Source organism: Rhynchophorus ferrugineus, unplaced genomic scaffold (genome assembly GCF_030347505.1).
Source record: "Rhynchophorus ferrugineus isolate W39M unplaced genomic scaffold, kcgeb_rfMv2 rfM4, whole genome shotgun sequence".
Classification (NCBI taxonomy): Eukaryota; Metazoa; Arthropoda; class Insecta; order Coleoptera; family Curculionidae; genus Rhynchophorus; species Rhynchophorus ferrugineus.
The window spans coordinates 52,181,628-52,207,413 of record NW_027472583.1 but is presented as its reverse complement, the minus strand read 5'-3'; the positions used below and the strand labels follow the sequence as shown (position 1 = coordinate 52,207,413).

Sequence of the window (25,786 nt, the reverse complement as noted above, 5' to 3'; positions counted from 1 at the left end):
AATCATTACCAAAATATATTATGTTTAAAATAAATGTTTAATTATTACCAGTTCTACAATTTTTGCTACTATTCTTGATGGACAAACCTCATAAATAACTTAACTACTTCCAACATAACAAGAATCATTTTCTTCTCTGTTCTTGTTATCATTATAAAGCTATAAATAAAATTGATGGTTTGGATTTTTTACCCTTGTTCTTTCATATTTTAAAACCAATGAATGTTAGACCACCAAAAACAAGACAACAATTTAATTATTATTACTATCGAATTATTAATGATACACAAAACCTAAATATTCTAGATTTTTTGTTGTTTTGACTTGATCGACTGTATCGATCAACTCGAAAAGAATGTACCGCCATTAGAAAAGGAAGGCAATATAGTTTATTCTTTGGCATGCGCATGCGCCAAATCCAGAAATATTTATTTAGTACCATGTGCTGTAGTTACTATTATTTCTTATCATCTCTATATTAAATTCTAGTCTAGAAAAATCGTTTTTTTAAATATCTTCAACCCTTTAAAAACACTTAAAAGGTTTTTTTTTTCAATTTAAATTATTTTGGGATATACAGCTGAGTTAGTGACGGTGTCCAGAAACCGCGGCATCCAGAAACTTGACATGATATCTCAATTTCTACTGAACAGGATTCATTCGAAATTAGATCTGAGCCTTTACTATACATTTATCGTATTATCTTAACAAAATTTGAATGCTTTCTATTCTTAAAAAATTACGGAATGGAATGTCACAAAAGTGGTAAAAAAATTGCGTTCAGTCGTAATTTATATCAAGATAGATAAATTAGGAAAAAGTCGACAATAAAATTATGTAATAGCCTTAAAATGACTCACCCGAATTCTTGGGATATCTAATGCGTATATTTTTTCCTAATATATAAATAGGCTTTTGGATTTACAAACTTTCCAAGGTCAAAACTGACGAAAATCTACAAATTAATTATGTTTTAACATAAAACAATTCAATGATTCACTAAAGTTAGCTGCTAACTAGCTAAAATAATGCTAACATCATGTTTGTTAGTTAATTATAATTTTAGAGAAATTTAAAAAAAGAAGCAAAACGTTGATCCTATTATACAGTATATCAGATCATTTCTCACAAATGAAACAAAGTTTATTATATATAATTCAAATACATATAAGTAGAAAATGTTTTGATTAATATCCTGTTATCACACAATTAAAACTAATATATATATATAAACTATTGCACTAAAAAATAAATTGTAAATTTATTATTAAAAAATATATTTATATAATTAACGCCCCCATCCCCCTAATTCAACGTACCTATCTATCTATATTTGTATCAAAAATCAATCACAAATCCCTTCCATATATCAGCACAACTAATCATAATTATTGAATGCATAACCAATATTCATATATATTAAATTTATGTTACCACTTTATTACTAAAACATCATCATATTTATTGTTTCTTTTAAATGGTGAGTTGCATATATAGAAATTATGCAATTGCGATATAACAGGTCAATTGAAAGGTTCCCGGCCTGACACATAGATGGCGCTACTAGAATTACATCCCTATATTTTTTAGTTAGCTCTGACCCTCAAAAGATGCGTGTATAAATTTAACAGCTGTGGGATCATTAGTTTGTGAATTATAGCATTTTGAAGCAACTTTTGTCATTGTGAAAAAAATTGATAAAAAGGAACTTTGCGTGTTGATAAAATATTGCTTTATGAAGGTAAGAAATACAGTTGAAGTAAAAACTTGGCTTGATGCCGAGTTTCCGGACAACGCCCTAGGAAAATCAACCATCAACGATTGGTATGCTAACTTTAGACGTGGTCAAATGAGCACACCGAAGACGGTGAACGCAGTGGACGCCCAAAAGTGGCCGTTCCCGACGAAAACATTTAAGAAATCCACAAAAGGATTTCGAATGACCGTAAATTGAATATTTAGGTATGAGAAATCTAAAAGTGGGTGCCGCGCGAGCTCACTTTTGACTAAAAACAATGACGACTTGATGATTCGGGGCCGTATTTGAAGATGATCAAGCGTAATAAGCATGAATTTTTGCATCGATATGTGACAGTGGATGACACTTGGCTTCATCATTTCACTCCAAAACCCAATCGACAGTCATTCGAGTGGACTGCACATGATGAACCCGCTCCAATGCGTGGGAAAACTCAACACTCGGCTGGAAAGATTATGGCGCCTCTACCGTCGAAAAACGGCCGCATTTGAAGAAAAACAAAGTGCTGCCTCACCAAGACAATGCGCCGTGTCACAAGTCAGTGAAAACCATGGCAAAAATCCATAAATTGGGCTTCCAATTGCTTCCTCATCCACCGTGTTCTCCAGATCTGGCCCCCAGCTTCTATTCTATTCTCAGATCTCAAAAGAATGCTCGCCGGGAAGAAATTGTCGTCGAATGAAGAGGTGATCGACGAAACTGAGGCCAATTTTGAAGCAAGAAACAAATCGTACCACAAAAATGGTATCGAAATGTTGGAGGGTCGCTATAATCAGTGTATCACCCTTGCAGGGAATTATGTTGATTAAAAAAACTAATTTTTCCAAAAAAATGTGTTTTAGTATTGTAGGCCGGGGACTTTTCAATTAACCTGTTATCTCAGGTAATGAAAATTAATTTCAGAATACTAACGATCATTTGAATAAGATAGATGTTTAAGAATAAATTAAGCAGTATCAAACTGAATTAATGGGACAAAAATTAAAATATGCTCTAGAGCAAAATCCCGGAAATTACTAGGATGCCCTATAAAGTTGTTCTTCGCATAAATAAGCAATTATATTAAGAATATATGACGTAAAAAATCGCATATAGTCATTATAATCGAATGTATTCAAATTTTCACGTATAAATATTCATTAATACGTTAATGTTGAGACTCCCTATAAAAAGTCCGCACTCTCTATTGTTTATTTTGTACATAGTTACGAATAATATTATGGAATTTCGTGTTATCATCTTTTTGGATGCTTGTAGTTAATATTTTTAAAAATAAGGTCATGTTGTTAAGAATTAATCACTATTACTTCAATGTATATTTGTGTGTGATAATTGTGTCAATTCCCAAAATTCATTTTGATGCTTCTCTATATAATTAATCTTTCAAGGACAACAAATATACTCCTATTTTTCCTAAATGTTTTTTTAATAAATGAGAAGGTAAGACATCTAGAGGAGTATTTTGTATTGCATCAAAAAATACTACGGGGATAGGAATATCTAGAAAATTGAAAGACTGTTGAAATACTCGTAAGAGTATTGGAATTGAGTGAAATTATCCTAAGAAGAAAAGCAATTTTTGGCAACTATAAATAATTTTTTGCTATTGCATATCTGGAAATTCCACTTGGTTTATTGGCGAATAAATAGAACTAATGAAATGTAACTAGAATGAAAAAGTAATCCACGTTATTAACATCTAAATATAACAGAAATACCTTCAAATTTCTATAATTATTCAATAGGAAGTGGCGAAGCCGGCCTATACACTCCAAGGCCAAATCGTTTTGTTCGCAAGACAATGCTTTGTGTTTGGTGGGACCAGAATGGCGTGGTGTATTAGAAACTGTTGAAACTTGGTGAAACACTTAATAGTGATCGTTACCGATAACAAATGATCAATTTGAACCATGCATTGATCGAAAAACGCCCAGAATGTGCCCGGAGACACGGTAAAGTGATTTTACAACACTATAACGAGCCATCTCATATAGCAAAATCGGTCAAGCAAGCGCTGAAATCGCTTGGATGGGACATATTATTGCACCCGCCGTACTCAGCAGGTCTTGCCCCGTCCGACTATCAACATTTTATATCAATGAGACACGTGCTTACAGATCAGCACTTCGCTCATTTCGATGAAGTTAGGAAATGGCTGTATAAATGGTTTTGCTCAAGGGAAAAACAGTTTTTTTTGGGATGGGATCCAAGAATTGCATGAAAGATGGGCAACATGTATAGAATCAAATGGCCAACATTTTTAATAAATACATTTTTCCAATATACACAATATTCGTTATATATAGAGAAACTCAATTATAAAGAATCAAAGTTTTAGATTTCTATATGTTAACGACATACTAATATCGACGTTTTAATTCAAAATATAAACATCAATTTTTACAGGCAATGCAATCAGGTTTGACCCATGACCTAATTTATTGTATCTATGGTTATCTTCCACAGTTTGGAACCGAATATATAATATAAAATAAATTTGCTTGGCATAGTTATTCAAATTTGTTGTGTTTTACCCAAATATGATATTTAACTTATATTAGATCGTAAATTTATAAATTTATCCGAACCAGAACGTAAAAAAGATATTTTTGTTGGGCCTGATGTTTAATGACTAAGATCAGATAATCATGAACTAGAAATTAACTAATACAAGTTCAAAACTGTTGGTTGTCTGATGAGCGCCAAAGCACAACCTTTATAAAACTTCTCCTGAGAAACTTAGATAATGTGTGGGAACAGTACATGGAATATTTTCATCAGGACAAAAAGGAGTCGAATGGAGATACTAGGGACGATAAATCATCAACCTTATGAGTGATTAATTATGGTGTAAAGTATAACAGAGAGTAAAAAAATTTACATCGGACAAAAAGCTAAGCAAGAATCTTTGCACTCTCCGAATCATCCCAATTTTTAGTGAAAAATTGTGAGTGATAAAAACAGATATCAAATACGGTTTGAGCAGCCACAAATACATACTTACGTAATCTTACGTTATCAAGATGTATGATGTATTGCCTACTGCAGTTTGTAAATTCGTTTTAGTGCCGGTCAATATTTTCCTTCTCATTTTCTTCTAGTTAAAAAGAGACACAATGCTCTCAGAAAAGTTCTAACATGTAACCGAAACAGCCTGAAGTAGTTGTCGTTCGGTTGTCAAACGTCGGTTTGGCGCTGTGGTTGTTTTGATAAATTTCAAATTATAAATTAAAAATTAAACAAATTATAAAATAAAACCAATATTATTCAAAAACTTTAATATTTTTGAATATTCCGGTTGAAAATGTCGAAAAATTGTAACAATTTGTTGAACTTGAACTGAACTTGAAGTATATAGAATATTAGTATGGTCACTAAAAATCAAATTAAAGCGAGATAATATAATTTTGGATTCAGCAAAAAGAAAATACTAAAAAAAATAATAATCCAATCAAGATTAAAGTTATGGAATTATGGAAACGATGAGTAGTTTTTTTAATATAAAAATAATTTAATACAATTATTTCAGAGATAACTTTTATTATAGAAAGTGTCTATAGAAAACTTAGGGACATGCAGCTCTTTGAGGGATATAAGTTACCACTTGCGTACAGACATAGGTATTTCAAAATAGAACATTAGGCTGCTCTTGGTAAGATGCTAATAAAATGAGTATAAAGAAAACAAAACTTGATGGAAAATGATAAAAGTTAGAATAACATTTGATTGGGCTTTGTAAATCATAATATTTTTTAATAATTCATTGCAGATATTTTATCCTTCATTCTAGAAGCTTTTAGAGGAGTTTAGAGGATACCATGTTAAAGACTGAAATATTTAAAATTGTCACTTGGTAAATATAATTGAGATTAATTGTGTTGTATAAAATTTACTTCATTAGAAATAGTTTAGAAAAAAGATACACAGTAGATCAGATGACTGAATAATATGGCCACATAGTGCAACGTATTCGTCAACGTATCACTGCTTATTTGATCAAACTGAATTGTTATGGGATGTGGCAAAGAATTATTTGTTGAAAGCAATATATTGTGTAAAACAACACCCTTCGGTTTACATGAACTCTATCAGACACACAAGAGAAGGCAATGATTACTTTTTTACTGAGTGTTTTTCAGACATTAGTCCATTAGGGAGAATACAGTAATTAAATCAAATTTCATCAAGAAAAATGTGCACAGGTAATAACAGAAGAATCCAAGGAGAAATACAGTAATATAAAGATGATTTGACAAGGAAACAAACCAACAACGGAAACAAGAACTAAACATAAATAGATAAGTATGTTCTCTAATGAAAATAAAATACATTACTTCGATGTACAATTATTAATTAGATAGATTAAGCGTCCAGGGGATATCATAGGTGGTTTAGAAAAGAGCTCAATGTAAATAGAATAAAATAACTCTAACCTACAAATTATTGTGGTTGTTTAATGAAATGTAGTTTAAGTCCTTCGATAATATATGCATTAGATGTACTGTAACGTTAGAATAAATTATGTTTTATAACATTGCTGTTTCATTATTTTATTTATATTAAAATGATGTTATATATCCAAGCTAAAATAAACTAAATTACGTAAAATCTCATATGTCAGGGTATATGTTAATTTAAAACTATTGGCGAATAAATGGTGTTCCATAAACTTATCGAACAGCCTACTATAATTGCTATAATAACGATTAATTTTCTTTAAATCGCTTGCTTTTATCTTCATCCGCATTGGTCGTTAAACCTTCCAATCGAAAAAACTACTGCAAGAACTTAATAAGTAGACACACAGGTACGTGATCACACAAACCACTTTAATTTGCGTTATGAACCGGATTTGAACCTTGATGGCACGTTGCACCCGTCATATCATCTCCACTAAATCATTTCTTGCTATTCCAAAACGATCTTTCAAAAGGAAATTCTCTTAAAGCAAATTACTTAACTAATACAACAACTATCTTGAGTGGTATTAAATTAAATGTAATTATAACACAGAATCTTAAATAACTTAAACTTGAGACCTATAAATGTGAATAAAATTAAAGATAGAAATCTTTATGTTAGATATCATTCATTAGATCTTTTAACATTGACCTTCGAAAGCAGGTAAAATGAAAAAAAATCGAAGAAACAAGTTTAAAAAGATTATACGCATTTGAGAAATTTTAGGCGGTTATTAAACGATGCTAATATGTTTAAATAAATAAAAAGTTTCATGGAACCATGGCTATTGTTTAGATAACCTTTCGGTGATAAACTCTAGCCATCGATCATCAAGCGTGTTAGACGAGTAAAACGATTTACATGTAGAGAAAAAAACAACTACTAAACAAACATAGTAATATGTGCTTTGTTATCAAAAAGGATAAAAATCTAAATAAACAATGGAATTCTACTGTAAATATTAATACTCATTATACTTTATTTATCTATTGAATTGAATTAATTTCATATAGAATTTATATTAATATTAATAAGATAAAGTAGATAAAATCAAAAATATTTTAATGTATTCATTGGAACTGTCTTTATATTAATTAAAGATTATTGATCATTTCATTTTAATTAAAAGACTTTATTGAAAATTTTACTATAGTTTTTATTGTTTCACAACTTTCGTAGAGATGTAGTGGTTGTAGATGGGAATGAGAAAGGATATTATGAAGACAACAAAGTGAACAAGTGTACCAGCAAAATAAAAACCGTAGAGAGTGCCATCAATAAAAATATAATTGCTTCTTTCAGACCATTTAACACATATCAGGAGATGTGATTTAAAAAAATTTATAGTAGCAAAAACTTATATTTTTGCTGGTGCTTTATTGCTGCTGGTGGATTTTCTTATTTAATTAAAAAAAATAATTAAAATCTCATTGTATCTAAGCTTTGCCATGTTCGAAAACTACTATGACCCATTTCTGAATGAAAACTAATCTGTTTAATCTAGTGTAACCTATGTGAAGGTTTATTTCGTGCTGATTCTGTTTTTTCTTTGAACTTTACTACTTCACCAATATATGTTATTAACAATATCGTAAAATCTTTATCCAAAATCCTTTAATTAAAAAACAAACTGAAATTTCTCCAACATCTTTGAACATATATTATTTACAATGGAATAAAAAACCACCTAACAAATAAAGGCTCATAATAAAATTTCTTTTTTTTTATATTATGAAATAACAATATAAATCATTATAAATTCAACCAAAATTTGAACAACAATGGAGAGACAAGCATTCTCATAAATAATGGGTTGGAAAAAAAGCTATTTTTTCATTAATTTTCAAATCAATTTTATTCATATAAATTTCCAACACTGATCAGTAATATATGTGTCGTTTTGATCAACGGTCTTTTTCCCTTTTTCTGGTATAACTATAATTCCCTCACTATAAAACATCTGATAAAGTTTGTTAAATAAATTCATCTTAAAGATTGGAGATAAAAATATTCCCATTTTGACACTGAAAGTATTGCATTTATTTGGCTAAAATATAATAACTGTTAAACCTAATGGAAATATGAAGTAATAGAGTTATAAAAGTAGAGATATGGCTTAATGAGATGGAATTCAATAACATACTTCTTGTAGAAAATTTAATTAGATTTTATACTTAGTACCAGACTAGTCATTCTATAATATTCTATAATATAAACCAATTAATTGGCGACATAGTGAAAAACTAATTCAACATCATAGCATGCTTTTCAACAGTTTCTCGAATTTTCATTTGAGTCTTGTTATTTTGACAGCTATTAAAGGTTCACTTACTATAAATGAACCTTAGCCTGCAGTCGTGATCTTGAATGAAAACTACTTGAGGCTAAGAACTAGTATTAACTAAAATTTTTAACATCCAAGTGAACTTGTGTTTAAAAATGTGTCAAAAAATATTAATATGTCAAGAAATTCGCAAAAAATACCAAATTTTTAGAAGAAAACATAATTTTCCATCAACACCACTCACCTGCTTACACATTAAAAACAAACAATCAAAAACAAAATTAGTGAATTGCCTCAACATTTCGCATTTTCTCAAAATTTACCTCAATGTAGCTTCCCACTTTTCCAGAACGTCAAAAAATTTTTTCATATGAAGCGATTTACAGTAAAAGAAGAGGTAATAACTACAGCAGAAGAATGTTTCACAAGCCCCCTGAATTTATAAGTTACAGGAGCATTGGAGAAAGTTATTTTTACAAATAATAAATCTATTTCTCATTTCCGTTTCCGAAAATTTGTTTTCCACATTAGCGAACTTATTGAATGCCCAAGTAATAACACACACCTTGATCTATGAAAACAATCATGATAATCCTTGATCATCTATATGTAAACAATTATATGTTAATAAATATGTTAATTCAGTATCTTCTAAACACTTTCGCAATATTAGCAACAATTAACATATAAATGCTATATGACCATATTCGACTGCGAAACAACAACGCAAACATTGTGAAGTTATAAAGTAACCATTACAGTGTTCACAACCAAACATAATAAAAAACAATATTACATTGTAATTCGTTGTAGATTCCAAAAAAATAATAATTGAAAAAACATGTGTTAATTAATAGTAGAGTAAGAACGTTAACAAAATATTTTTGATAATTTTCTTTAATCTAAAAAATATTGACGAAAAATTAATTATATTTGACTACGCTTATGTAATGCCGGAGTAATCTAGTACTGTTAATAGTCGAATATTTACTGTGCCATAAAAAAGAACATACAAAAATCGTTGTCTATCATATAGTTATTAATATTTCGATTGGTATACTGGTACAGAGTGATTGTAAAATGGCTACAGTCTACAAAATAATCGTAAGTTTAATATTTTAAAGATTTATGAACTGTAGTTCTCGTAAAATTTTGTATATTTTATTTATATATTATATATGTGTTTATATATTATTTATATAAACTTGAATAAAAATATATATATAATATGATATACATTATTTAATTTTATGTATTACTTTATATTTTGTTAAATAATACAGAGCCTAGAAACAAACTAAAATTATTTTTTAATAATTAACATTAAATAATGTTACAGTACTTAAATCTTGTAAATAACCCTCTAAAGACAAAATTCTATTAACTTCATTTTTAGAGAAATATGAGAACACTTGGTGAATTTCTTGAGGACCATTCTCACTCTCAATTTGCTTATTCTGCTTGTTTACATTTACATAAATACAAATAAAAACTCGTCCTCGAACAGTTTCATCTCCTATTTTGTTTATGACAAAGTACTTTTTCTAGCGTTTTAGTAATTTTAGACGATTTTAGAAGTAAAATTTCAAATGACCTTCTCTTTATTAAATTTAGAAATCAAAAATAGCCAGCAGAGCACAAATCCTAGATATCCTGAAATAATTCGAATTTCTATTCCATGGTATTATTCTTTAAAACTGCAATGCATTAACTTGATGGAAGAAACTGATTTCTTCTCTCACCATATAATTTTTGTCCTTGTCCTTTTTAATTCATTTCCAAATTTTTTTTAAATAGTAATTCTGTACCTATTACGTGGTACTTAATACTTCTACTTCAAAATTAACATTTTCTCGTTTAAATTATTTCAGTTAAAGGAATTGTTCTAGCTTCTTTAAAAGCAACAGAACAAGAAAAATACAAAAATCACTATTATAAACTCCGAAAATAATAACAAAAGTTTTATAAAATATTCTTGCATATTATTACATGTTATTAAAGGTTTAAAGTTATTTTTTAAAGCTCTTAATCTAAATATCTACTACTTAATCTTAATTATAATATGTGGACTAATGTAATAAATTAAACAAATATTTTGTTTTTGTGAACAAGGAATGTTTGTTTTTTATATATATTTGTTAATTAATACATCTATGTGTTTATTTATTTTTAGGTTTCTGTATTGTTTGTTATTCTGGGATTATTTGGTAGTGTTCTCTCTAGTCCAGTCCCACAAGGATATGGCAGTTCTCATGCTGGACCACCAACAGCTGGCAGTTCTCATGCCGGACCACCAAGGGCTGGAAGCAGCCATTTAGGACCAGCCCCTAACACTCATTTAGGTTTGTTATATTATCTAATATTTAAAAAAATATATTCAGTATTAACAAACACATTATCGGTATCAATACAGTAAAATATATAACCTTTAAATTAGGTTAAAGTTGGGTGAGGTAATATACTATCTTTTATGTTACAATCTGAGATATCGTTTAAGAATTGTCACATCCTTCCTGCCATTTGTGGTAATTTCATTTTTCTCTACCGTAGCGTCCTTATTTTTCCATTTTGTAGCCAAATTCCTGCCACAATTGCCACAGTATTAAATAGGTCATACAATATTAGAAGGAGTAATCAATATCATCCATTAGTCGCGATTTTAATATTAATGTTCTTTATCCTCCAATATTATGTTACATTTATTCTGTTTTCTGTTTGATAAAAACCATCAGACACGCATGGAAGCCAGTGGTGGTGATGCTACACCATCATATCCCAGTCGATGGGTTTAGTTTGGTTTAGTAACTTGCAGTTATCTACAACTTGCAAATGTGTTGGGAATTGACGTTTTCGCTGATGAACAACTTTGTTCTATGAATTTTGTTTCTTTGTTCATAAGTTTGAAGAAAAAGTGTTACTGGTGATGAAAAATTAATGTGCAACTATGTAAAGAATGGCTAGAAACTAACAAACTACCACTGTTGAATAAGTCAACTACACGTTAATCGAATAAAGTTATATTACATAACTCGCTTAACTACCAAACAGATCGATTTTGCCTGGTTTGACCTATATACGCTCCCAAATTGCTGAACAAGTACGATAATAGGCAACCGAATATATAGCGAGAAAACTGACAGAGTTCTATTAACACAATATTGCCAAAAATATGAAAAATAATAGCAAATGAGGAAAATATGTTTAATTAATCTAACTTTCATTCCTATTCCTGTTCGAGTGTATAACTAATTCATTCCTCGTACTAATACCTCTAATATTGTCTAATTCAGGTTATTTTGTCACATTACTTGAATCATGCGACTAAGTTATAGTTTCAAGTTATATCATTCCAAAAAAACCATTTCTAACTTTATTAATATTCTTCTTATTTAATATTCTTCTTTGCTACTAACAATTCTAACTAATAATTATATTATTTGCCATTAAAGATGTTAATGAACATATGAAATAGATGAAATGAACATGAAATAGATAGCGTTTCTAAGCAAATTTTAAAATAAAATTATTGAAATGCAAAAGTACAACGTAATTGTACATTTTTAAAAACGTGTTTATTATTATTTTAGTTTAATATATATATAGTCTAATATTACATCTTTATATTTATTTTAAGAGCTACTAGACAAAGTCGAGTTAATAAGCTTTAATATCACAAGTATACATGGTTTTGGACCTGAAGAGCCAAATTTTTTAATTGTTTCTAGTTTCTAGTTTTCGAATAATAATGCATCAATTTACTGTTTTTAATCATTAACGGATATTTATTGAATTAAAAACTATAAATGAGAAATGCACAGAGGTTGAAAAAAGTCCTTTATGCTTCTTGTGATCCGTTTCAAACATTAGGGTCGAACAATGACAGCTCATTGCGCTATATCTTGGTGTAATCATTCTCCTAACTCGTCGCTCATGTGGCTTTGTTAAGTTTTGTGAGAAAAAATCAGATATGATTTGACAAAATAAATGTTTAAACCCATTCGAGTTCCAATTGCCAATTCAAATTACCAATTACATACTTGTAATCCGGTGACTGGTGTTTAAGGAGAAAGTTTTGAACAATAAAGTAAAAGTAGCAATTTTCTATATAATATTCCTGTTCTCTCCATAACATTTGAACAGAAAATGAAAAGTATACATTCTCACCTGCACAGCTTTGTTCTTCACGCGTTATAATGTTGGTACCCATGAATTCTCATTGTTTACAACAACAAATCCCAAGTACTGAAAATACGCATCTTTGAGCGCATTTGTCTTGATTTTTCCACGTTTATCGAGCATACGACCTCCACAAACTTAACAAAAACACTTTGAATAGACTTTGTAATTTTGTCTTTGCATTTTCACGCATTCTGAAGCACAATCACAGAACAAAAACAAGTTTTAAATGATGTGTGACGCAATGTCGTCAGCTAACAGCAGTTATAAAAGCGTAGTATTGTCACCATGCTAGAACTGTAAAACTAGAACAATTCTTGATACAAGGATTGAAGATCTGAGTTCAGTGCATCAAATAAAGTTAAGAAGTTGACACGAATTTGCCAATTTGTATATTCATTTAACAGTTTTGGATTAAATAGTATTTAATATGGTTTCCTTAATTTTCAGGACCTTCCTCCGGCTATGGTGGCGTCAAACCTGTCATCACCAACTTTTAGACGCTAGCAGTTTAGACTGAATTAAACTGATAAAAATGTAAATAAAAATAGGGCTTTGTTTAATTGAAAGTTTTTATTTTTAATTAAATATATTAATAAGGATGTTTTAAGTATTATTTTATACCATGACAATTTGATCTACCGAATAATGCGCTATCGTCGACCCCTCATAAGGTCCTAAAAGTATTTTTAATATATCTAAGATGTTAGCAATCTAGGAGTCCAGCTTTTGTTAATTTAAGCTAACTTAGATTTGACTTACTGTTTAAAATGAGGTCGAAAATGACTTATTGAACCACTATCCACGTTATTAAGCTTACCAATTGGTGAGCAGAGAAAAACAATTTAAAAAATCATCCTGGTGTGATTGGAAAGTTGTTGGAATCCTGTGACATTCACGCTTTTACTTAACATCCATCAGACTTTTTACGACCACTATATCTTTGAAAATTTCTAGCGCTTTAAATATTTATTGCTACAACAGACTGTCCAGAACAAATGACACCATCAGTTTGGCGTTTGTTTCTGGTTTATAAAATAGTTTTAATTTATATTACAGTTTCAACCATAAAAGTATTATTTTTGATTACAATAATGTAAGAATTATGGGGAATTCTAAGAAATAATAAAATAGAGTAGAATAAAATAGATAACGACAAATGGATAAATAAATAAATAAATAGTAGACAATGAATTGAGAATATAAAAAAGAAAATAATAGGTGGATAATTTTAGATGAAAATTTAATAAGTAATAAATGGAAATTAAAAAAAAAGAAAACTTTAATATTTTTACAACCTTATATATATATATATATATATATATATATATATATATATATATATATATATGTGTGTGTATGTATGTGTGTGTGTGTGTCTGTGTACTGCCAGGCACCTAAGTGATGTTACGGTAAAAGCCGAGTAAAGTTAAAGAAATTACGTAGAAAGATAGTTTAAGATTTCATGTTAAAGAATAAAAAAGATAATTAGATTATAAGTGAATGCTAAACATATCCAATCACAGATTATGTATTGTATTTAAAGTGTTGTAATTGAAAGTGCTCTTATTAATTCTGTTAAATGGATTTGTTTGCTAGATTACCACGAGGGAGCTTTAGATGCAATCTACGTCAAGTTGGTGAAACCGAGCGCGTTGGCGGCAGACGCTTGGATTGGTTGGATTCAAGGAGAAGATGTCGCAACATATATTACAAAACTGACAGGTTTGTCGAATGAATTATATAATGGACTTAAAGTCAAACAACGAAAATTAATTACCTGATTTAATGTTAGTACGCAAAGTTCAAAAGTGGATTGCCGACGGACGACTGTCTAAGGATGAAACACGGAAGGAGAAAAAGGACAAGACAGTGGAGACAAACACAGTACTATTAACGACGTGCGGTGAGATTTTTCTGCAGAAGTGTGGCTATGAAGCATGTGACAAATAGGCCAAATTATTTTGTCAGCTATGAAGCTTTCAGTCAACCACAATGCAGTAAAAGTGTTGGAATAGAATTTTTAAATGTTTATGGAAAAGGAACAATTCGGTTTTCATCAACAGTTAAAGACAGATGTAAGGAAATAACATTGAAAAGGATGTCTGGTATGTACCGAATATTTCCAAAAATGTGTTTTCTATTCTAGCTGCTCATGACCGACATAAGTATAGTAAGTTTGAGTCAACGCCTATGTCCTGTTCTATAAAGATTCATGGTGAATTGAAGTTATGTGGTTTCCATTAAGCCAGTAGTACCTGAACATCGAGTTAATTATGTTCTGTTGTCGAAGGTAAATCTGATCTGTTACAGTTGTGTAATGAGAGATGGGGTCACTAAGATAAACATCATGTAAAAGAAAAACTCAAGAAAGATTTTTGTATTGATGTCAAGATAGATGAAGCAGAAATCTGTGAACCATGTACATATGAAAAGGCACATCGTTCACCATTTGGTACAAGAGAGATGTCAACTCCAGGTGAACTAATATCAACAGATATGTGTGGACCTTTTGCTGAATCATTCGAAAAGAAGCGGTACTTTGTTTTTATTAACGATAATTATATAAGATTTAGGTATTGTTATTTTATATCACAAAATCCAGAGGTAATTGAAGCACTGAAGGACTTTCTAAGGCAGACATTGGGGCATTCAGAAAATGAGATATTGAGTGATTTATCTTACGCAAAAACGAAATTACACAAAGGTTGACGGTACCCCACACTCCTGAGCAGAATGGAGTTTGTGAGCGAGACAATAGAACTGTATTTGAAATGACCAGGACCTTGAAATATTCAAATCCAGAAATGACCTATCCTTCAGGATTATGGGCTGAATTAGTTAACATCGCGCTATATATTACAGAATTATTATAACAGAACGGGGCAATCATCTGTAGATGGTGTTAGTCCCGACGTCTAGACGTCTTATATATATATCTCTATAGTCTAGACGAATTATGGAATGGAAAGAAGCCGCGAACCAAACATCTAAGGATCATTGGTTCAACATGTTATGCTAATATCCATAGCCAGAAAAACAGAAAAACAGATATAAAAGCCGTAAAAGGGCGCCTCATAAGATATGATGGTGATGATGATATCGTTGATATGATGAAAGCGTTATATTGTCTAAAGATGTACAACTTGAAGAGAAATCTGGAGGTTTTAATGAAAATATCAAACTACCATTTCAAGATGTGAAACCAGATAAGGAAACTGCTAATGATGAATCACAATATTGTGAGAGAAACAGTTCAAAAGAAGACTTTAATGAAGTTGTTTCAGAGCTTCAAGAAAAGGGACTAGATTCCAGGCTAAGAGATGGGTCAACTTAAAAAAGCCTCAGTCTTTGAATGATTATATTCCTTGCAATCAGGGAAAGAAGATAATACAAAGCAGAAGTTTCTAGAGAAGCAATCGAAGCATTAATGTATCTAATTCTTGAGACTCGACCAGATCAGGCCTACAGTCAGGAACAACTAACAACGGAATTCAACATGTGTCGACAGAGTCGCAGCTACCAGACATCATGACCAAACTACTTCAGAGGAGTCATTTGCGAGTTTTGTGTGGTGAATTATGGTTGCTGTAGAATTTATGTATTTGTATTTGATTATTGTACTTAACTTACGGAAAGTGTTAAAGTAAATATTTCTTTCTAGTTTCTAGCGACTTTAAAGTTATGTAGTTGTCAGACAAATATAAGTTTCAGTCAAGAGAAAAAACACATTGTTGTTTGTTGTTGTATATAGATTAATTCATTAGTTCGTTTATACACAGTCTTCAACTATTTAGATAGGTGTATTTAATAAAGCTATTTGTTAAACGTAACCTCAAAATTTATTATATATTTAATATATTTAATTTAAATTTGTGAAATGAAATGACGTCAGTGTTTCGACGTATCTGATTGGTATTTTTAAAATGTGTGCCGCTCTTTCTGCTAAAATCTAGAATCTCTCGACCCTGTATTATTATAAATCAATATTTTTTTAATTATGTGTTACTGTCATCATATCCACTGTAATAGTTAGCAATAAAATTCGCTGAATGCGGCGCATTCGCCATATAATTTTACAATATTAGGCTGATTGTGGTTACGGTGGCAATTCAAAGCCAAGGTCAGCGATCCCATCTTATCGACTGGATGCTTTCAGAATAAACGGTCAGAAAACTATATTTTATTGTATTTTTATAATTAAACGCTTTTTTTTTTCATGAAAATTATGTTTTTTTATAGCTGACAACGTAAAAAATATTATGATCGCTCGTATAGACTATTCAAAACGCATACCGTTGATTAATAGACGACAGTAATAAGCAATTTCAAAACGCACGAGAGCGGCAACGGGTTTAATTGAGTTCTCGAAGCGTTAGTGGGTTTTTTCTTGTAGATGGGAATCCCCTTAGACGTGATTATGGCCATGTAATATTCCTAGTGGTTTTTGTGCTGGTTGCGCCCATGCTATATCTTCAGGTTAGGATTAATAATCAAAATGAATTTCATATTCTGTACTATAATCACATAATGAACATTTATTTGTGTGTGTGTTTCGTAAATTAGTTTTGTATATATGTCAGAAACTTACATTACTATTACTATTTTTGTATAGTTTGAGCTCAGCACCGACTTCCAACTGATCAGTTGGTAGTAGTTAAAATAATATTGTAAATAGATAAATATAAAATATATAAAATATAAAATACATGTAGTAGATAGATTAAACAAAGATTTTGGTTATTTTTATTTAGTTATTACAACGATTATTATATACATGTTTTATTTTAAAATGCTTTTTTTTGTATTAAAAGTCTAAGTTTGATGATTATTTTATTAATTTTTGGTGAGTTCATTATTTATATTTCGAAGTCAGTTCAATTTTTTTGTTAAAAATATTTTATTTTTATCTTTTTAGTGTTAGGCCCCGCGGTCCGCTAGGTGATTTGACAAATGTTCTAACTTAACAACAACAAAAAGTTATTGTCTTCGCCGGAAATAGAACCCGCGACCTCCGTTTGGAAACTAAACGATTTAACCATTACACGATAGAAGCAGCTGTCTACAATATTTCTACGAAGTTTTATATGCTATAGTTTAGTGCTTAAAAAGCAAACTGAATGGCTTTTGCACAAAACGACTTCCGATTTTCCGTCACGTCAGCTCAGCAATAACATTATACCCAAATACCTAATTATTTTAGATAAAAAATAGGATTGTAATCGTACTTGCCATTGAAATTTGAGTTTTTCCCTCGATCTCCCAACCCCCTTCCCCGACCAGATCCTGACTTGGTTCTAATAGGATCATCTCGGAAGTGCACTTTTTCAAATAAAAAAGAATTTTGAAAGTCGGTCCGTAATTGACGGAGAAATCGGTCAACATACATTAACCCCTCCTCCTTTTTTGAAGTCGGTAAAAAATGGAATTCTGATCCTGTTTATTTAACTTTAATTTAGTTCAAATTTTGATAAGATTTTGTTTTAAGAAAAATATGCGCCGCAAGATCAGTAGAAGCTTTTCCTAGACAACGTGGAAATAATATAAATCAAATACGTAATTTTTATTATTCAACTACAGTAATCTTACTGACTGACGATTGACCGGCTTAGCTATCATTCCAGAAGATATCCGGTTTTCTACCAGATTAAATATAGATTACATTAACTTTTAATAACAGATCATGATTCACTTTCACAGAATAAATTTAATATATGAATGTCTAAATTTTTGTAACTGGGACATATTAATATAATTACCTTATCCGTTGTCATTTTCAATAACATTTAGTATCGTTTTTGTGGTTTCTATTATTCTGTATTGACAAGCCTCTACATATTCTAAATATTATTATTTACTGGAATAATTATTTATTCCATTTATTGTTTTTTGATGTGAAATAGCAGTAACTTCAATTGGTTCTGTGGTAAATAATTTTTTATTTGTTAGATGTAGTTTGTTATTGTTTTTTATCTGTAGATGGTGTTAGTCCCTACGAATTATGAAATGGAAAGAAGCCGCGAACCAAACGTCTAAGGATCATTGGTTCAACATGTTAGGCTAATATCCATAGCCAGAAAAGAAAAAAAACGGATATACAAGCTGTAAAAGGGCTCCTCATAGGATATGATGGTAATGAAATGGTTTAGAATTTGCATTGAAAAGGATAAAACCGTTATTTTGTCTAAAGATGTACAATTTTGTCTAAGCAGTACTTAAGGTTTCTCATAATATTACTTTGTTGTATTAAAAAGTCAAATATTGTGTTTTTTTTTTAATTTATGTATTACATTGTTACTAGTCGTTGCCGACTAACCTACAATTTGTCTTTACAAAAACTTAAATTTAGGCATATATATAGGAGGACCCATCAGCCCTATCTTAGTCTTTTATGCAATAGTTAATGAGCATATTAACAGTGCTGTTTTTTTATTAAAGGCACTTCTCTCTACTATACTACATAAAATAAACATTTTTGTTTTTTTTTTTTGAGTCCGTGTCCTGTTCTAGTGTTATCCAAGTGTTACTGTATTACGATTACTTCGATATTGACATGAGAATTGAGTATGTTCTCATATCTCCTTGCAATTATCTTGATTTCCTTAATGACAGTCGGCATTTGAAGGTCTCAGTGTAAGTAATCAGTCCTGTATTTATTTATTTATTTGCAGCCAACCTCTTGGGCTATTTAGGATCGGTTACAATATGGTATTTAAACCTTTTATAAAACCCTTTATAAAAGCTTAATCCAAATATGGGACATTACACAGTAGAACATTATTTGTGAAAATAAAATAATATTGTATTGTAAAATATGGTATAAATATAACATGAGTGTAAAGTAACAAGAATAGATAGCACATTTAAAACAAATAATTTAGACCGTAAGAAGACATTAATAAAATAACTAGTCCCTCAGAGAACACTATAAATGTTGGAGCAGGTTCGCGGCTGTCAAATTGTCAATCAGCAGGTCGACTTCCTCCATTTGGGATAATTATTCCAATTATTTTGGCACCTTGAGCTGCTGTCTCATGGTTTCATGCTTCCGACCGCCTAAAAGGATGTGTTTGACACTCAGCTGCGTTTGACAATAGCCATACATGGGGGATTTGTCCTTTCACCAAGTGCTCATGGGTGAGTTTGCAGTGCCCTATACTCAGTCGAATAAGGATTCTCAATTTGAACCTACTGATAATATCAATGATGGGATGGTGGTAAAAGATCTTCTCATCCTCCCATAGTTTATTGCTGTTCAAAGGAAGTTCCCAATTCAGTTCATCCAGTTGTCTATAATACCTTTCATATACTTTTTAGCATATTTTCTTCAATGCACAACGTTCTGACTGATCGAGTCCTCTTTTCTGCCCCCGCCAGAAGATCGGCTCATTCGTTTTCACGTATTCTCCTTTGAGGGAGAACCCAAAAATATGTGATTCTTGTTCATACAGTCCGATAATATCAGTACTGACAAGGTCGTTGATAATTTTTCCAAAGCAGATAAGACGAAATCTCGATGAAAAAACGAATTTCTCCTTTAGACTTACAAGACATCGTATTTTTTATGGAAGTTTATATTAAACGTTCTTTACCTAAAGCCACTTTTAAAAAATGCCATCAAAGCATCAGTAATTATCATTTCGATATATACAATAGTATGGAGATACAGAATAGGATCTGAGCGAAAACTCATGCCAAACAAAATAATAAGTTGTAGAATCATTAAATGTTGCTCAATCAATTATTTTCACTTTTACGGGCCAGGAAAAATCGAAAAACATTGAAAGGAAATATTGTATGTCTGAAGTCCCGGTTCAGTACTAGAAAAATACGTCGTTATTCAATCGTATTGTTACTCATATTTTTTATTACATCTTACATTAGATATACTTAGTAGAATCTTAATTTACAAATTGATTTATTACTATTATGTTGTACTTACGTCAATACCCAAGCACAATAAAAATGAGAATGCTAGAAGAACCGAAAGAAAATCATCATTAGCTATTTCGAAATAATAACTTCAAGAATAAACTAACGAATCACTCACTCTATATAACTATATCTATATTAATGTTACTTTAATACCATATACCTCACAAGACTTTCTTACATATTTGTAAATAAAATTGCATCATTTTAATATGAATGATATAAACCAAAGTATAAATTAATTACTGAAACAAACAATATTGATATTCTAAGAATACATCGAAGATAATTAATAAACAAATAAAACTTTATGTATATTTTTGTTATTGTTCATTATCACGCTTGACCTCATAACTTGTTATATACAGAGACGACTTCTGCATATATAACAGCAGTGTAAATCCCCACATCTCATCTTGTACTTAAAGACAGTGAAAAGTTGACGCCTGGTAGATAGAAAAATAATCTTAAACATGAAACTATTCGTAAGTAAACGTTTTCATTTTTGTTATGGCTTAATAAGTTTTGATTGATAAAAAGTTGAAAATATTAATTGTTTTTATTTCTCAATGTTTTTGCTTAATTTTTTATTTTAATTTAGGTATTCTTTTTGATTGTCCTCTTGGCTGTGCAAGGAATGCTGGCTACGCCATCCAAAGACAGCCGCGGTGGTGGACAGAGAGGTGGCAGCAGTGGAGCTAATGGAGGAAGAGGAGGTTCTGGCGGAAACCGTGGAGGTGCACAACATGGAGGCCATGGAGCCGGAGATAGAAGTGGAAATAGTAGAGTAGCTTGAAAAACTGTGATATAAAGGAATTATGCTTAATAAAATTGCTTTGTTAATTGTAAAGTGCAGTTTCATTTCTACGGTTTATATTGATGAGTTTTGAATCTTTGAATTCCAAGACGTCTGCAGTAACGGTCAAACCGTCCGATTTTAGAATCTCGTAATAAAAATAAATTGAAAAGTCCCCGGCCTGACACATTTATGGCGCTACTAGAATTAAATACATATATTTATTAGTGAGTCCTAACTCTCAAAAAATGCGTTTATAAATTTGACAGCTGTCGGATCATTAGTTTGTAAATTATAACATTTTTAGTGAAGCAACTTTTGTTATTGTGTAAAAAATGGATAAAAAAGAATTTCGCGTGTTGAATATTGCTTTTTGAAGGTAAAAAATACACTTGAAGCAAAAACTTGACTTGATGCCGAGTTTCCGGACACTGTCCCAAGGAAATCATACATCAAGTAACATGAAACATGCTAAGTTTAGACGTGGTGAAATGAGCATCGCATGACGGTGACCGCAGTGGACGACCAAAAGAGGTTCTTTCAGACTAAAACATTAAAAACATCCACAAAATGATTTGAAATGACCTTAAATGAAAACTGAATGAAATAGCAGGCACTCTAAAGATATCAACTGAAGAAGTACATTATATCATTCACGAATATTTGAGTATGAGGAAGCTCTGTGCAAAGTGGGTGTCGCGCGAGCTCACTTGTAAACTTTTCGGTTATTAACGACAAGTTGATGATCCGGAGCAATGTGTAAAGATGAGCAAGCGTAATAAACCCGAGTTTTTGCATCGATATGTGATAATGAATCAAACATAACTCTGTCATTTTACTCCTTTAAGTCCAATTGAGAGTCATCCGAATGGACTGCAAATGATGAGCCCGCTCCAAAGCGTGGGAAAACACAATAGTCGGCTGACAAGGTTATGGCGTCTGTATTTTGGGATCCGTATGGAATGATTTCCATTGACTACCTTGAAAAAGAAAGTATCATCAACATCGACTATTATATAGCGTTATTGGACCGTTTATAGGACGAAATCGTCGAAAGACGGCCGCATTTGAAGAAAAAGAATGTGATGCCAAGGCAATGTACCGTGTCACAAGTCAGTGAAAACGATGGCAAAAATCCATGAATTGGGCTTCCAATTGCTTCCTCACCCACCGTATTCTCCAGATCTGGCACGCCAGCAACAATTTTCTATTCTCAGATCTCAAAAGAATGCTCGTTAGGAAGAAATTTTTGTCGAATGAAGAGGTGATCGTCGAAATTGAAGCATATTTTGAATCCAACGACAAATCGTACTTCAAAAATGGTATCGAAAAGTTAAAGGGTCGCTATAATCAGTGTATCATCCTTGAAAGAAATTATGTTGAATAAAAAAACTCATTTTGCCAAACCGGGGATTTTTCACTTGATCTGTTACACTGCACCTTGCTAATCCTATCAATTGCCATAAAGACTCTATGTCCATTAATAATCCACTTCGGCGTCGATATATATTAACCCTCCCGGACTAACTCATGACTTTTTGCTCTTGGAACTTGTAGGGACTCTCTTTTCATCTAGAGTAACAATATCTCACAAAAAAATATTTTATTTCTAGCAAGAAATAAAACCACCGATGCTAAAATAGCTCGAAAACAGATTTTCAATCAATTTCTGCCGTGGTTACTCTTTCCAAAATTGCATGCAAATGTTTAAAACTAGTAGGTTCATTAAGCTGTCTAAAAACTTTGAAATTTTAAGCTGGGTTCTCGCCCGATCTATATTGCAATTTATTATCTTCAAACTTTTTAGGTCCTCTAGACCGTTCAGTGTCATCGATATCAAAATCCTCAATATTAAATCGTTTCAAAGTCAACAGTTGTCATGTGATCTAGCCAGCGGATTTTAAAAATAGTTGATGGGCTTTAGCAGTAGATTTCTTCAAATCAAGTAACAAAAGTAACGAATGTCGAAAATACAATGGGGTGCAATGAAGAAATGAATAACACTGGAAGAATAATAAAAATGCAAAGCCGTTGTTTTGTGTAGATTAATGTTAAAACCATCGAATTTAAAAATTAGGTTAAGTTGTTCCTAATGTAGAAATGTTCTTCTGGTCGGTCAGAATGTGTGGCTGTCGATGCGATTGTTTGTCCGAACACTCACTACTATTTTGTGGAAGAAATTCGCACGGGAATTGAAAAACTGATTGAACAAAAACTTGTTTATTTCGATATTAAATGATACATGTGGTCGAAAGGAAAATTGACAGGACATTAGGTTAAAGTAAAGGAAATACAGTAGCCCTATGGAAGTGGTACTGTTACAAATGGGTAGAGAAAAGAAAAGAGAGCGAGACGTCGTCATGGTGGTTTTTTACAGCCGGAAACCGCATGGTACCAATCCACCGGCGTTGCCAACCTTTGAACTTGCTGTAAGTGAATGCGTGGTGGCCTACAGGGTCATAGCGGTCGCTACATCACTCCCCTCCTAGTGGAGCTGCCGTGGAACGTACCTCTATATGGTTCAGGTTCCGGAATGCACCCGCAATCACGAAAAGAATCGCAGTAGCATAAAATACGCAAGCTTTTGGGTCATTCGAAAATTTGAAGCGACTGGATATGATTTGTTGTATTTTTTCCAACAATTCCGTGAAATATTCTTGCAGTTTATATAGAATGTCGTCGAGAATGTCTTTAACTTATCTTCTTCAAATTTTTCTGTTGTGCAGAACGTTCTATATCTTCGGTCTCAAAGTCATTTTTAAAACGCCCAAGCCAGTATTCATATGCCAAAAGTTTCACACAGCATTCGGTAGCCTTCAGTCGCCTTTTTCTTATTGCAAATTGAAGTAAAAGGTAAAATGTGTTGTAAATGCATCTTTCTCAGCAAATTACAGCAACATTTTCAACGTACTGAAAAAAAATTTGTTTACACTTCGACGAAATGACACATCCTGAAAAGTGAAGACGGATTTATAAAATATTATACTACTATATTAATGCATAAACTTTAATAATTTTTAATCCTATTGTGTCATGTTATGAATTTAAAAATATGTTACAATATAGCAGTAATTTGTATTCTGATCATTACAGTACTTTACTGAATATCTTATTTATTCTACCAATCAAGGGGATTTTTATTGCTTTGTTTCTGATTTGATTTTACTTGCAATAATTCGTGAACAAATACACATTTTTATTTTAAATGAAAGTAAAAACAGTAATAAGGGTTTAATTTTAATGAAATGAATTCTGATGTATGACCATAACGACTACCATGTATGAATATTAAATATGTCTTTTAAAGAAGTCGTATTAAAATGGTCAATATTCAACCTTGAAGAGAATTATGCGAGGCTCCTTTCCTTGTTGGGTGTACCCGTGTTCCAGTTTTTGAAATGTAGTTATTCATAATATATAGACGTATTAATGACTATCTGAGATGAAATAGTATACTCATTAACTAGTACTACTACTAAACATCTTTTTTGGCAAAATTAGTTTTTTTATTCAACATAATTCACTTCAAAGGTGATACACTGATTATAGCGAACCTCTAACTTTTCAATACCATTTTTTAGTAAGATTTGTCCATTGCTTCAAAATAGGCCTCAGTTTTGGCGATCACCTCTTCATTTGACGAAAATTACTTCCAGCGAGCATTATTTTGAGATCTGAGAACAGGAAATATTCGCTGGGGACCAGATCTGGAGAATACGGTGAAGCAATTGGAAGCCCAATTCATATATTTTTGTCATCCGTTTCACTGACTTGTGACACGGTGCATTGTCTTGGTGAAGCAACAGTTGTGTGCATTGTCTTTTTCTTCAAATGCAGCCGTTTTTCGGCAATTTCCTTTAGATGTCTTTTAAATGGTCCAATAACGCTATGTAATAGTCTCTGTTGATGGTCCTTCCTTTTTCAAGGTAGTCAATGGAAATTATTCTATGCGCATCCCAAAATACAGACGCCATAAACTTGCCAGTCGACTGTTGCGTTTTCCCACTCTTTGGAGCGAGTTCATCGTTTGCAGTCCACTCGGAATGTCTGCTATGTCTTTCAATTTCAATTTACAGTAAGTCAAATTCAACTTCTGTTGAGTGTCCACTGCGTTCTCCATCTTGGGTGCTCATTTCACCACGGCTAAACTTAGCATCTTTTGAGGGTTAGTGCTAACTAAAAAACATATGGATATAATTCTAGTAGCGCCATGTATGTGTCAAGCCGGAGACTTCAATTGACCTGTTACTTTATATCAATAATAATTCTAAATGTAAAAAAGTCTGACAACTTTTTCTGATGATATTGTCCTACTCGTTACAAAACAAAACTAAATAGATTACAAACTGACTTTGGTAACATTCCTAAAAGGGTTAAA

At 31.4% G+C, this 25,786-nt stretch overlaps 4 long non-coding RNA genes across 4 annotated transcripts; all 4 read left to right on the top strand.

The window, feature by feature from the left end:
* The first annotated feature begins 5,921 nt into the window (after nt 1–5,921).
* On the top strand, nt 5,922–6,291 carry LOC143196214 (uncharacterized). Its single transcript, XR_013005699.1, has 2 exons — nt 5,922–6,061; nt 6,117–6,291. It is a non-coding gene; the product is annotated as an uncharacterized LOC143196214 (long non-coding RNA).
* A 2,934-nt stretch (nt 6,292–9,225) lies between these two features.
* On the top strand, nt 9,226–13,282 carry LOC143196204 (uncharacterized). The gene is made up of 3 exons (XR_013005689.1): nt 9,226–9,608; nt 10,678–10,846; nt 13,131–13,282. It is a non-coding gene; the product is annotated as an uncharacterized LOC143196204 (long non-coding RNA).
* Nucleotides 13,283–14,205: 923 nt separating this feature from the next.
* LOC143196210 (uncharacterized) lies at nt 14,206–14,651 on the top strand. The gene is made up of 2 exons (XR_013005695.1): nt 14,206–14,405; nt 14,476–14,651. It is a non-coding gene; the product is annotated as an uncharacterized LOC143196210 (long non-coding RNA).
* Nucleotides 14,652–20,955: 6,304 nt separating this feature from the next.
* LOC143196208 (uncharacterized) lies at nt 20,956–21,462 on the top strand. Its single transcript, XR_013005693.1, has 2 exons — nt 20,956–21,097; nt 21,214–21,462. It is a non-coding gene; the product is annotated as an uncharacterized LOC143196208 (long non-coding RNA).
* Nucleotides 21,463–25,786: the final 4,324 nt, after the last annotated feature.